A 13,372-nucleotide genomic window follows, 5' to 3' on the forward strand; every position below is an offset into this window, starting at 1 on the left:
GTCCTTTCCCTGGATCCACTATATCTTTTTCCTTTTTTTTAAGATTTACATTTTATTTCTCTCCCCTTCCCTCCCACCCTTGTTGTGTGCTCTGTGTCCATTCACTGTGTGTTCTTCTGTGTCCGCTTGCATTCTTGTCAGCACTACCAGGAATCTGTGTGTCTTTGTGTTGCATCATCTTGCTGTGTCAGCTCTCCGTGTGTGTGGTGCCACTCCTGGGCAGGCTGCGCTTTTTTCATGCGGGGCAGCTCTCCTTGCAGGGTCGCACTCCTTTTCCATGGGGCTTCCCTACACGGGGGACAACCTGTGTGGCAGCGCACTCATTGCGTGCATCAGCACTGTGCGTTTGCCAGCTCCACACGGGTCAGGAGGCCCTGGGTTTGAACCTTGGACCTCCCATGTGTTAGGCAGGCGCTCTATCAGTTGATCTAAATCCCTTCCCAATCTTGAATTCCCATCCCTTAAAGTCAAAACACATTTTTAATATTTCTGGGTCAGGTTTCTACTCAGGTTTCATCTGTTGTGCTGCTTTCCCCACCATATTAACTGGGACATCAGAACTTTAAAGAGTTAAGTCTGGCTTCATCTGTCTCCAGTTCTACACATCAGTGGCTTCTCTATATTTGATTTACAGAGGATAGATAAATTATATAAAAGAAAAAACCAGGTTTTTAAAATGTATTTCTCTCCCCTAACCCCTCACCCCATAATCTGCTCTGTTTCCATTCACTGTGTGTGCTTCTGTGACCACTTCTATCCTTATCAGCGGCACCGGGAATCTGTGTTTCTTTTGGTTGAATCATCTTGCTGTGTCAGCTCTCCGTGTGTGCAGCGCCATTCTTGGGCAGGCTGAACTTTCTTTCACGCTGGGCGGCTCTCCTTATGGGGCGCACTCCTTGTGCATGGGGCTCCCCTACCCCGGGGACACCCGAGTGGCAGGGCACTCCTTGCGTGCATCAGCACTGCGCATGGGCCACCTCCACACCGGTCAAGGAGACCCGGGGTTTGAACTATGGACCTCCCATGTAGTAGGCGGATGCCCTATCCATTAGGCCAAGTCCACTTCCCAGAACCAGGTTTTATTTATAAAACATTTGGAAGACTGATAAGAAAAATGGGAAGGGCAGGAGGCACCCATGGGCAGCAGTGGGCTCTGCTGGCTCCACGTCTGGAGGGGACGGGCCGGGCCGAGGCTTCCTCTCCTGTCTGAGTAATCTGACTTCTGGGATCCTGCCAGATGACAGCCCCAACCCCCAACTTCTGGAACAAAACTGCAGGAAACACAGAGGAAATGGAAACCTTTGTCTTTGGGGCTCCATTTGGCTCTAGGAGTGCAGAGAACAGGCGTTGATTTGTATAACACTTTTAAAGTTGACAACCCCTGGTCCAGCCTGCAGGAAAGTGGACAAGGCTGCTTCTTGAGGTTCCGCTGCCTCAGGCCAGCATTTGCCTCTTAAAACTTGTTATGGTAGAGCCGCACCTGGAGAGAAGTGAACGGGCTGAGGGCCCAAACAGTTCTGTGTCCTGCAAAGCCCTGACTCGTGGTGACAGAACCCTGAAGGCAAGGCTCCTCCTGGTGGGTTCATGAAATTAAAGGCTGGGATGGACGTGAATGTAAACCCAGTATGTCTCTGAGAGGTGCCAGGTCCTCCACAGGACATAAGGGGGCCCTGCTGGGGCACACCCCTGCGTGTTGGGCAGCATGTCGGGCATCAGTGCCTTCATACACAGGGTTACTCTTCGGGGTGCTGGCCCCTATGTTGGCCATAGGGTGCTATGTTGGCTCCAGATCCCAGGTCTTTAGGCCTAAGCTTACCCCAAAGTGATACATGGTGTGGGGGCTCCACTCCTTTCTCCTCTTATACTGAGTGCATCAATGTTGGAGCTCAGATCTGTGACCTCCACTTGGCTCCCAAAGCTCTTAGGTGCTGCTAAAACCCCGACCTGGAGACGACTGGGGTGGTGCTGCCAGATGCTGAGCATCGCTGCCTCGTGCTGGGGTTGAACTTGGTCACAGCACAGGGCGCGTTGGTGGTGGCTGCAAAGCCAGAGGCATTGCCTGTGCTGGAGGAGAACACGGCGGGGGTGGACCCAGAGGCCAGCTGGAGCCTGGCCTGGCTGCCCAAGGTGAAACCTCTAGGTATCCACCCACCAAAGCTAGCAGTGGTGATGCGCAGGGGTGCCTGGCCTTCAGCAGAGGTTGAGGTGGGAGCTGCCAGGTTTTCAAATTGGAAAGAATGGTCAAAGCCGAGGTTTCCAGGAAGCTGCCCACCAGGGACTCCACATAGGAGCTGGGGCGCTGCTACAGGGTTAAAGGGGAGTTTACACTTTGGGGTCGGGCTGCAGAACCCATGTGTGTGCAGGCTGGGGGTGTCTGTGGCTGAGGCAGCGCTGCCGCTGGATGTGCCTGAAGGGCCTGGTCAGATGGGAAGAAGCTGGCACTGGAGCCAGCAGGAGGCCCACAGAGCAGTGGAGGGGGGAGGGATGTGGTATTCATCAGGGTGACCCAAAGGTCAGAGGAAGGTGGGAAGTCAAGGCTGCAGGTGTGCTGGTTGAGGGGCTGGAAGTGGCTGCAGAAGCAGCCTCTGGAAGGCCCGTGGAGTGAGGGTCCCCAGGCCCAGTGGTGGAAGGGGTGTCCATGAGAAGGAGTCAGGAGAGTCCACGCACACCGGAATCACTGAGCTCATTCTGAATATGATGGGATACCTGCGGAGGGAGGAGGTGCTGGGGGCTGTGGGGAAGGCAGAACCGGCATCAGCTGCAGCCATCACAGAGACTCGGGGATGCAGAAGGACTCCTCTCTCCCCATTCAGGGGTCTCCCCGAAATGGGTTTTACCGTGAAGGAGGAGGACCCTCGGCAGCAGCTGCAGGAGCAGGCTCTGGGCTTCTCCTTTCACAGTTCCCACCTCCTGTGGGTCCGGGATCCAGGGCAGAAGAGGGCCAGCACACAGCCCGGCCTGGTTGGTATCTGATGATGGGGTGGCAGCAGGACTCAGTGAGGTGGAAGAGGCTGAGGGGAGAGGGTGTGCCAGCACATCAGGTGGGGCTGGGACAGTGAGGAGAGGACGGGTCTGCTGAGCAGCGTTTCTTCCGAGGCAAAGGACCCACCGAGGTGGCCACTGCAGTGGATCCCAGGATGAGCCCTGGGCCTGGGGAGTCCTTCCCACATCTCCTCAGCTGTGGATTATTGTGGGGGATGCAGAGGCAGCTGGTGGAGGAGCAGGCCAGGAGCAGGCCAGGGAATGGCTCTGAGGTGCTGCATTCTGGGGTGCTTCAGTCTTACCACCCGGGGAACTGTTGAGTCGTTCAGTGCACTGCTTCCTTTTCCTGAGTCTAGATCCTCAACAGTGACTAAGTACCCTAGCTGGGCGGGGGGGGGGATGTGTGTGTGTGTGTGTGTGCGTGCGCGCGCCAGGTGGGCCCCTCACCTGTGTGACAGCAGAGGAATCTTACATTAATGGTGCCTGGAACTGTCAGATGTGGGTAGGCCTAAGTTTTTTCTGCTCTGAGGTGACAGAAGCCTGATTAATCTGGATCTTTCTCAGGGTTTTCATGGAGGCCGAGAAGATAGGAAGATGCCCATCCTTGCTCACATTCTTTGTGTATCTGTAAAGCAGCTGGGAGAAAGACAGGGCTAGACCTCTCTCCTTCTCAGGGGCAGCAGACCTGGAATGGAGCCCTCTGAGTTCCTGACAGCATTTCCTGTGTGCATGTTTCAGAGAGATCCAGGAGTTCTGGTTGGAGCTGCTTTCTGTGCTTTGACAGGGAATTTTCTCTTAAGGCCCAGGTCTGGGCAGGAGGGAGGCCAGGCCTCCCCTGACCCTCAAAGGCCTAACGCAGACTCTGCAGTCCCAGAGCCATCGGAACCCTTTTTCTCATTATCCTGAATGGTCTTTGGCCTTGTTAGGAACACAGCTTGCCCAGGGAACTGCACCCCTAGGATTAGGAATGCCTGGTAATTCAAACTAGGGGGCCATGAAATGGAAAGTCATAGGTAGGTTCCTCCAGGAAACCCAGACCCCAGTGACGACCACAACCAAAAACTCTTTTAAGTTGTGTCTAGTTCAGGGACATCATTTGTTTGTCATTGGTTAGAATTCCTCTCTAGGCCACTAGAATTTGCAACATATTGTCAACCATAGCTATTTATGTTCTTTTTCTTTTTTTATAAACTTTAACCTCTGAGTACTTAGTGTGTGATTTTGAAATATGTTCTGTGACTGAAAGTTCAGAAAGAAAAAACAAAACCAATGTCATGCTCTAGCCAAGAGAAATGAATATTTTTGTTCACATAAAAACCCTGTGTGGCACTCTTTTAGCTGCTTAATTGTATCTCCTAGATAAAGGCTGTTGTGGTTCTCCTGGTTTTGACTTAGGTTGGAATTGTTTTCAGTGTTTGTCCTGGGGATAACTTCTCACATACTAATTAGTTAATGTTTTAACAATTCAAGTAAAATGTAGATTCCTCACAGTCCTATAGATTATTTAAACCCCTACTCTTGGTTATACTTGTCATATGCATTCTCTGTACATGTGGTATGGCCATCTGCCCCCAAAATGGTCTAATTTCTGCCAAATATTCATATATTAATGAATTTAATGGTGTCTGTTCTTGAAGAGGTTCCTTTCGCATCTTTATAGAGCAGGTTGTCTAGTGATGAATTTGTCCTCTCCATCTCTGTCCTCTCCATCTTCTTTTTCACCTTGAATCCTTGGACAGTTTTTAGTGTATGTAGTATTCTGGGTTGATACTATTTTATTTCAGCACTTCACAGATCCTGTTTTGCTCTCTTCTGGCCTCTATCGGTCTGAGGAGAAATGACAGGCCTTCAAATTGTTATTCTCCTATAATGTGTCATTTTTCTTAGGGTCTTTTCAGAATTTTTCATCTTTGATTATCAGCCCATATTTTAAATGATTTGTCAGGGTGTGGTTTTCTGAGCTTCTCAGATCTGTGTATCACAAGGTTGGGGAGTGTCCAGGCTGTTTTAGCCCATATTTATTCTGAACCATTCTGTGTCTTCTCCCTTCAGCATTTAGCATGAATATTTACTGTCCTACAGGTTTCTGAGGTTCTGTTAACTCTAGTTTAACCTTTTTGCCCGCTCTGTGTTGTTCATTATATCATGTTACTGCTCTACGTTCCATGTCACTGATTCTTTTCTCTGTTACCTGCATTCTCTTATTTATCCCACCCAGGGAACTTCTGAATTGTGGATTGTTGTGAACTTAGAAAACGAACATACATAGCATCATACAGGGCTCTCAACCTCACCCTACCACCAGTGCCTTACAATATTGTCAAACATTTTTAATTATGAAAGAACGTCCTCAAAATATTACTAGTAATCAAAATACCTTATGTTTGGTATATTTTCCCCCAAACCCATCCTATTAACATCATTTTTATATGATTTATATGTGACTATGCATAAACAATAAGGGTATAGTGAAAATTGTGAACTTAACAAAGGAAACATGCATAACATCATAAAGGGGTCCCATATATCAGCCCACCAACAACAGTATTCACTGTTATGTGACATTTGTAACAAAATATGAAAGAATGTCATCAAAATCTTACTACTATGTCCTTATCTTATATTTGGTGTATTTTTCCTCCAACCTACCCTATTATTATTTTTAAAATATATTTTTTTGACAGAAGTTGTAAACTTAGGAAACAATCATGCACATGTGTGGAATTCCCATACAACCCCCCTCTATCAGCATACCACTGTGTGGTGGCACATTTGTTAAAGATTATGAAATAATGTTGGGTTATTATCAGGTTCATAGCTTACATTTGGCACATTTTTTTTCCATACTTGCACATTATCTGCACAGTACATCTTTGGCATATAAGCATGAATATTATGCTATTATTGTTAACCACAGCCCATAGGTTATTTCAGTTGTATTTTTTCTCATGCTTCTCCATATTCCCACCCCCCCCCCCCCGCAACAGTGATGTATATCTCCTCTAGATCACAAAGGACACTATGTCCTCTGTACCATCAACCGAAATTCTCATCCACCTCTGTGTTTACTGTGTTAGTCCCTATATTATTCCCTAGCTTCCTGTCAATTTGCCTTTATATCCCTAGACTACACTTTTTAGTCACATTCCCTTTTATATAATATGTTAATCACTATAACGTATTACCATCAGCTATAAATGTTTCCACCCTTTTACAGTACGGTTAATTAAAACTGCTACGTACATTAAATATCAGTAGTCCATGTCAGTTCTGCTCTTATCTCCTTGAAGCATCCACTACCTACTACTGAGTCTTCAAGATACTTTACTACATTTTTTTCTAGAAGCTTTATGGTTTTTGCTTTTATATTTAGGGTTTGGTTCTCTTTTGAATTAATTTTTGTATAAGGTGTGAGGTAGGGGTCCTTTTTCTTTCTTCTGGCTATGGATATCCGGTTCTCCCAGCACCATTTGTTGAATGGACTGTTCTCCCTGAACTGGGTGCATCTGAAAGGCTTGTCAAAAATCTTTTGACCCTTGATGTGAAGAACTGTGTTCCTTGGGAGAATCAGTCACTCTCAATAGTTTGGGAAGTCTAGTATTCAAGCCTCAGCATTGTTGCAAGTATCTGTAAATCTGGTCCCTGAAGTAGTGAAGATTGATTGTCACTATGGGCCCTGAGGGGAAGGGGGAGAGGTATAGAATAAATGGAAGCAGGGTAACTAGGGGGCAGTGAAAGTGCTCCACAAGATCGTGTAACGATGGATATAGGACATGTTAATGTACACCAAAAATGTATACAAGTCTATAAACTAAAGTGTAAACCATAATGTAAACATAGGGAAACTAAAAATTTAGAAATTTTACAGTCTAAAATATAAACTGTAATGTAAACCAAAATGGAACCAGGTTTGAAAGCTATGTTTCAAAGTCTATACATCAGCTGCAGCAAATGTAACATGAACATGTAAAAAGATCATTGCTGAGGAAGGGGAAAAGGGTTTGATATTGAATATATGGGAGTCCCCTCTATTGTGTATGTGAATTACTGTGATTTAAAACTTTTTTGAAGACAGGGTTAAAAATTAGAAAAAAAATTTTAAAAAGAGGAATGAATGTAGACACTGAGGAAGAAATGAAAGAAAGTGCCTTGCCACTGTACATACAGAGCAACACCTCTTACAGTGATGAAAGGCAAAAAGTCAAAAACAAAGCTTTATGATATTTTTTATTTTTATTAATATACCAGTTTATTTTTTCTTAATATTTCTAAATTAGTATGTGTATTTCTAATCTTTAAACCCATCACTGTATTTCATTTTCCTATTAATTGCATTTGGCAATATATTAGACTTCATTTTTGAAGACATTTTGGACCACAGAGAGTTTCACCTATGGGGAGTGAAGGAGCACTTGTGTGGGTTGTTATTGGTGTGGGTCGCATGATTGGGAGGGTGTTCTCCAGGACATGTATATAGGGGCCATACAAATGTTCTGGTATATGTTGGGTATTTTTATAGTACTTACAGTTACAAACGACAACTGAGGGAGTACAGAGTTCCTACTCAGGGGAGTTCTGTAACATTCCCTGATGGAACAACAGTAATACCCCAAGTGCAACAGCAAAGACCAACAAGGAAGGATGGTCCAACGATGAGCCCTTGATAATGATGACTATGCTTATGAGGCTGTGTGCCTGAAATATGAAGTAGGCCTAGAGCTGCAGGGTGCCTAAGAGTTACCTCTTGAGAGCCTCCATGTTGCTCAAATGTGGCCAATATCTAAACTTAGCACGTAAATGCAATACCTTCCCCCCAGCATGGGACATGACTCTCAGGGATGAGCCTCCCGGGCGCCGATGGCTTATTACCAGTCACCAAGTGGTGATGCAGCTAGAAAGAGACCTTGAATAAAAGGTCAACTCAGACCAGCAGAATATCTCAGCCTACATATAGGATCATGTGTTAAAAACTGCTGTTTTACCTTGAATAAAAGGGGGAAATGGCAAAGAGAAATGCGTATATATGGATGACAGTCTTCAAAAAAGAGTTGGGAGGTCATCAGAGGGGTCGTGCTTATGCACATCTCAGCAGGACCCCAGAAACACCTTAAGGAGATACAACCCTAGGTACTGGTTCTCCTGAAGGCTATGGAGACCCACAGAGTATATGGTCATGGCAGATGGATTTTGAGTTCTGTGCCATGTCAATAAGCCCTACTTTGGAATTTGTGCTCTTGAGAGTGGTGGAGCTGGTCTCGTTATATGACCTGTCTACACATGCCTCTTCTGTCACTTTTACTGAACCTGTGGTTCATATTATGGATCGTGTATACTCAGGGGACTTGAATCTCTTAACTGCCCATGTACCAGCTGGGCCCTGAGCCTCAGCAGAGTTGGAAGTCCCTCCTCTCTGGTTCATTGGACTTACCCAGGTCAGCTAACAGGGAGGTGAAAATGGTCCACCACCACACCAGGAAAAGAAGAGTGCCTACAACTGCAAGCAGGAGAATTGCATCCATCAGTTATGAGGAATATATGCCCCTTCTTTATATAGAGGTAGAGTGGACATCACCATCCCCAGGGTCCACAGAATGGAGGAATAAAACAAGGATTTGAGTGGACTTACTCATATTGTACTTTAAAACTATTTTGACTAGTAATAGAAGAAATTGTATTATTGACGTGAAGAATGTGGCCACAGTAGTTGCTGAGGGCAGGGAGAGGGAAGAAGAGATGTGATGAGGGGCCATTTTTGGGACTTGGGATTTTCTTAAATGATATTTCAGGGTCAGATGTTGGACGTTATATGTCCTGCCATAACCCACTGAATGTACTGGGGAGATTGTGAACTATAGGGTAGACTATTATCCATGTGGTGCATCAGTGCTCCAAAATGTGTTCGCCAAATGCGATGAGTGTGCCACAATGATCGGGGAGGTTGTTAGTGTGGGAGGAGTGGGATGGGGGGATGGGGGGTGTATGGGAACCTCTTTTTTTAATAATATAAGCTTTTTTGTGATGTATCTTCAGAAAAATACAGATTACAAAAATGATGCAGGTGGGAGTTCGGGACTGGGTTATATGGGCACCTCATGTTTTTTTAACGTAACATTCTGCGTCATCTATTTAATAAAAAGAAATGGGTTAATAAAATAAAAACTGATGGTTTGCGAAACCATCACTTCATTTCCATTGGGCTGTGTATCTATCTTTATTTCAGTACCGTGGTGTTTTCACCAGTATACCTTGGTATTATGATTTAAAGTCCAGAAGTGAGAGTCCTCCAACTTCACTTTTCTTCTTTAAGGTGTTCCTGGTATTCAGGACCCCTTAACCTTCCAAATATATTTGGTAATCATACTTTCCAATTATTTTTAAAATGCTTTTAGAAGTTCTATCAGAATTGCATAGACTCTATATATCAATTTGAGTAGAATTTACATCTTAATGATATTTAGTCTTCTAATATATGAGCATGGCATATTCTTCCAATTATTTACATCTTTTAAAATTTCTTTTAACAATGAGTTGTAATTTTCTGAATACAAGTGCTTTACAATATTTGTTAAGTTGATTCTTAAATACTGGTGTTTTCTCTGTCATATTTTATTTTCACCACTCTTTTGACACTCTCGGTTACTTTTTCTTACATACTCTATATTTCTAGACTCTCTCTCCTGATTTTTCTTTTCAGGCTGTAACATACCCTTTAATATTTCCTGCAAAGCTCGTCTCCTGGTTATAAACTCTCTCAATTTCTGTTTATCTGTGAATATTCTAAACTCACCCTCAATTTTGAAAGACAGTCTTACCGGATATAAGATTCTTAACTGGAAATTTTTCCCTCACAGTATCTTAAATATAGCATACCAATGTTGTCTTCTTTTTATGTTTTTTTAAGAATACCCAGTTTATTAAGGCGAACTCAACTTTATTGTTAAATATGGGGAATGTGGGTAGCACATGTGACTCACGTGATAGGGTCTCTGCCTACCATATGGGAAGTCCCAGGTTTGGTCCCTAGTGTCTCCTGGTGAAAAAGAAGAAGAGAAAGTGTGCCTGTATGGCAAGCCATTGTCCACGAGCCAAATGTCTGCATTGAGTCAAGTGCCCGTATGGTGAGCCGAGTGCCCTCAAGGTGAGCTTAGTGTCCACATGGCAAACTGAGTCCCCACTTGGTGAACCAAGTGCACATGTGAGTGCCTGGGTGGCATACTGAATGCCCACACGAGTGCCTGTATGTCGAGCCAGTGCCTGCATGTTGAGCTGAGTGCCCACACAGTGAGTCAGCACCTGTGTGAGTCATGCAGCAAGATGATGATGCATTGAAAAAGAGACAAGGGAAGAGTCAAGGTGAAGCACAGCAAGAGACCAGGAACTGAGGTAGTAGAATTGACAGGGAACCTCTCTCCACATTAGAGTTCCCCAGGATGGAATCCTAAAGGAGAAAGATGAGAAGACAAAAAAGAGAAATTGATAAAGAAGATCACACAGCAAATGGACGCAGACAGCAATAACAGTAGGGCAGGGGATGAAGGAAAAAATATGGGGGAAGTAAGGGTCTTCCAGCAAGAGCCAGAAGACCTACTAAACACATTCTAAAAGACCTGTAACACTCACCACTCTCTCTTGCCTCCATGGGAACTCTGTTTTTAATCTTATTGGCTATCCCTTATATGTTATGCATTTGTTCTCTCTTGCTACTCAGAATTCTCTCTTTGTCTTTGGTATTTGACGTTATAATCAACGTCTTGAAATTATACATAAGGGAGTGCGTTGTGCTTCTTAGATATGGATATCCATGTCCTTTAATAGGGTTGTGAAATTTTCTGCCATTATTTCTTAAAACATTCCTATTGCCCTTTTCCCCTTTTCTCCTTCTTGGACACCTTTTACACATATGTTTGCACATCTTTTGTTGTCATTTCGTTCCCTGAGGCCTTGTTCAAAATTTCTGTTCTTTCTTCCACTGTTCTTTTTTACTTTTGGTTTCAGAAGCTATTTCTTCAAGCTCACCAGTCCTTTTTTCTGCCTCCTCAAATCTGCTGTTACATGACTCCAGTATTTTTAAAATTTCATTTATTGCACCTTTAATTCCCATAAGATCTCCAGTTTTTGTGTGTACTTTCAAATTTGTGTTCTTCCAGTGTAATCGTTTTTTAATTTTTTATTAAGTTGTCTTCTTTTTTTAAGATACATTGATCACAAAAAATATAAGAGGGTCCCACATACTCTACACCCCATCCCCCCACTAGTCCCACATCAACAACCTCTTCTATGATTGTCACACATTCGTTACATTTGGTGAATATATTTTGGAGCACTGCTGTACTGCATAGATTATAGTTTACATTGTAATTTACACTCTCCCCAGGCCATTCAGTAAGTTATGGTAAGATATATAACGTCCAGCATCTGTCCCTGCAATATCATTTAGTATAACTCCAAGTCCCGAAAATGTCCCCACATCTCATCTCCTCTTCCCTCTTCCTACCCTCAGCAGCTACCGTGGCCACTTTCTCCAGGTCAATGCTCCAGTTTCTGCCATTAGTAGTCACAATAGTTCTACAGTAGAATACCTATAAATTCACTGTAATCCATATTTTCTTCCTCCATGCTGTGGACCCTGGTTTGGTGATGTCCACTACACCTCTATATCGAGAAGGAGCTTACATCCCACATGGTTGATGGATGTGATCTCCTGCTTGGAGTTACAGGCACTCTTGGCTCCCTGGTGTGGTGGTTGACCATATTTACCTCCTAGCTGACCTGTGTAGTAAGTGCAACAAACCGGAGCATAGGATTTGCAGCTCTGCTGAGGCTCAGGGCTAGGCTGGCACATGCCCAGTCCAGAGATTTAAGTTCCTTAGTATATACCAACCCCAGCCAACCACACGTTCAGTAAAAGTGTTGTAAGGTCACATCTGAGTCCTAATCCATTAGACTCAGAAACACAAATTCCAAAGTAGGGCCCATTGGCAAGGCAATGAATATATTAGGCTTCATTTTTGAAGTAGTTTTGTACCATAGAGGGGTTCAAGTACGGCAGGTGAGGAGCATCAGTGTTGTCTGAATATACCTAATCTCTTTAGTCATCTCGTTGAATTTGTTAAGGTGATTTGTTTGAACATCTGTGATTAGTTGTCTCAACTCCTTTTATGTCATCAGGAGGCTTACGTTGTTCCTTTGTCTGGGCGATATCTTCCTGTTTCTTTGTATGGATTGCAGTTTTTGTTGGTGTCTTGCCATCTGGCTTACTAGGTGTATTTATTCTGGGTGCAGTTTCTCTCTTTAGTTCAGGGTTTTTTTGCCCTTTCTGCCTTGCCAGTTGTGTAGTAGGAGCCAAGGATATAGTTGGTGTTGAACGCAGTGGAGACTCAAGCTGCCCTTGTTTCCCAAGGACTGATGAATCTCCTCCCTTCTTTCTCCTTTGCAGGGTATGGATAGTGCCACAGCTGTGTGGAATGATCCAGGGTGTGCAGACCTAGACTGTAGTCACCTAGAGAGACTGAGGAAGCTTAAAGTCCCTTTCTCGGGAAACGGACTTTGGCCCAGTGGTTAGGGCGTCCGTCTACCACATGGGAGGCCCGCGGTTCAAGCCCCGGGCCTCCTTGACCCGTGTGGAGCTGGCCCATGCGCAGTGCTGATGCGCGCAAGGAGTGCTGCACCACGCAGGGTGTCCCCCGCGTAGGGGAGCCCCACGTGCAAGGAGTGCACCCATAAGGAGAGCCGCCCAGCGTGAAGGAGGGAGCAGCCTGCCGAGGAATGGCGCCGCCCACACTTCCCGTGCCGCTGCCGACAACAGAAGCGGACAAAGAAACAAGAAACAAGACGCAGCAAAAAGACACAGAAAACGGACAACCGGGGGAGGGGAGGGGAAATAAATAAATAAAAATAAATCTTTAAAAAAAAAAAAAATAAATAAAGTCCCTTTCTCCCCTGCATTGGCAGGGATAGAGCTGCAGGTGTGGGCAACATGCTATGCTGTGCATGTGCAAAAATGACCGTAGTTGCCCTGGTAGTCTTCCCACTATTCAGTCTGCCAGCCGAATGTTCCTGCAGTTACCCAGAGAGGATGGTGCAGGGCCCGCCAGCTTCCTCCCTGGTAGAGGTGGGGCTGATGCCTAGGCTAGGGCTGCAGGCTGATCTCGGTACAAGAAGCCAGTCCCTACGATCAGTATGTTTCCAGCCCAGCCCAGCTTCCCCTCATGCTGGGGACAAAGTTAAAATCGTGTCCACTGGTCTCTTTCTGACTTGGACAAGTTCAAACTTTACCTGTTCTTAGGGTTATATTTCAGCCAGCCATATTTACTAATCACTAGCTGCAATCGGTGGCCAACCATCCCTTCCTTCCCTGTTTTTTTGGGAAATGGAGCTTCCAAATCCGGAA

At 45.0% G+C, this 13,372-nt stretch overlaps 1 non-coding gene across 1 annotated transcript; it reads right to left on the reverse strand.

Moving 5' to 3' along the window:
* Nucleotides 1-10,538: 10,538 nt before the first annotated feature.
* Nucleotides 10,539-10,600, reverse strand: LOC111764127 (U7 small nuclear RNA). Its single transcript, XR_002796814.1, has one exon. It is a non-coding gene; the product is annotated as a U7 small nuclear RNA (small nuclear RNA).
* Between the last annotated feature and the right edge of the window lie 2,772 nt (nucleotides 10,601-13,372).

Source organism: Dasypus novemcinctus, chromosome 22, assembly GCF_030445035.2.
Source record: "Dasypus novemcinctus isolate mDasNov1 chromosome 22, mDasNov1.1.hap2, whole genome shotgun sequence".
Classification (NCBI taxonomy): Eukaryota; Metazoa; Chordata; class Mammalia; order Cingulata; family Dasypodidae; genus Dasypus; species Dasypus novemcinctus.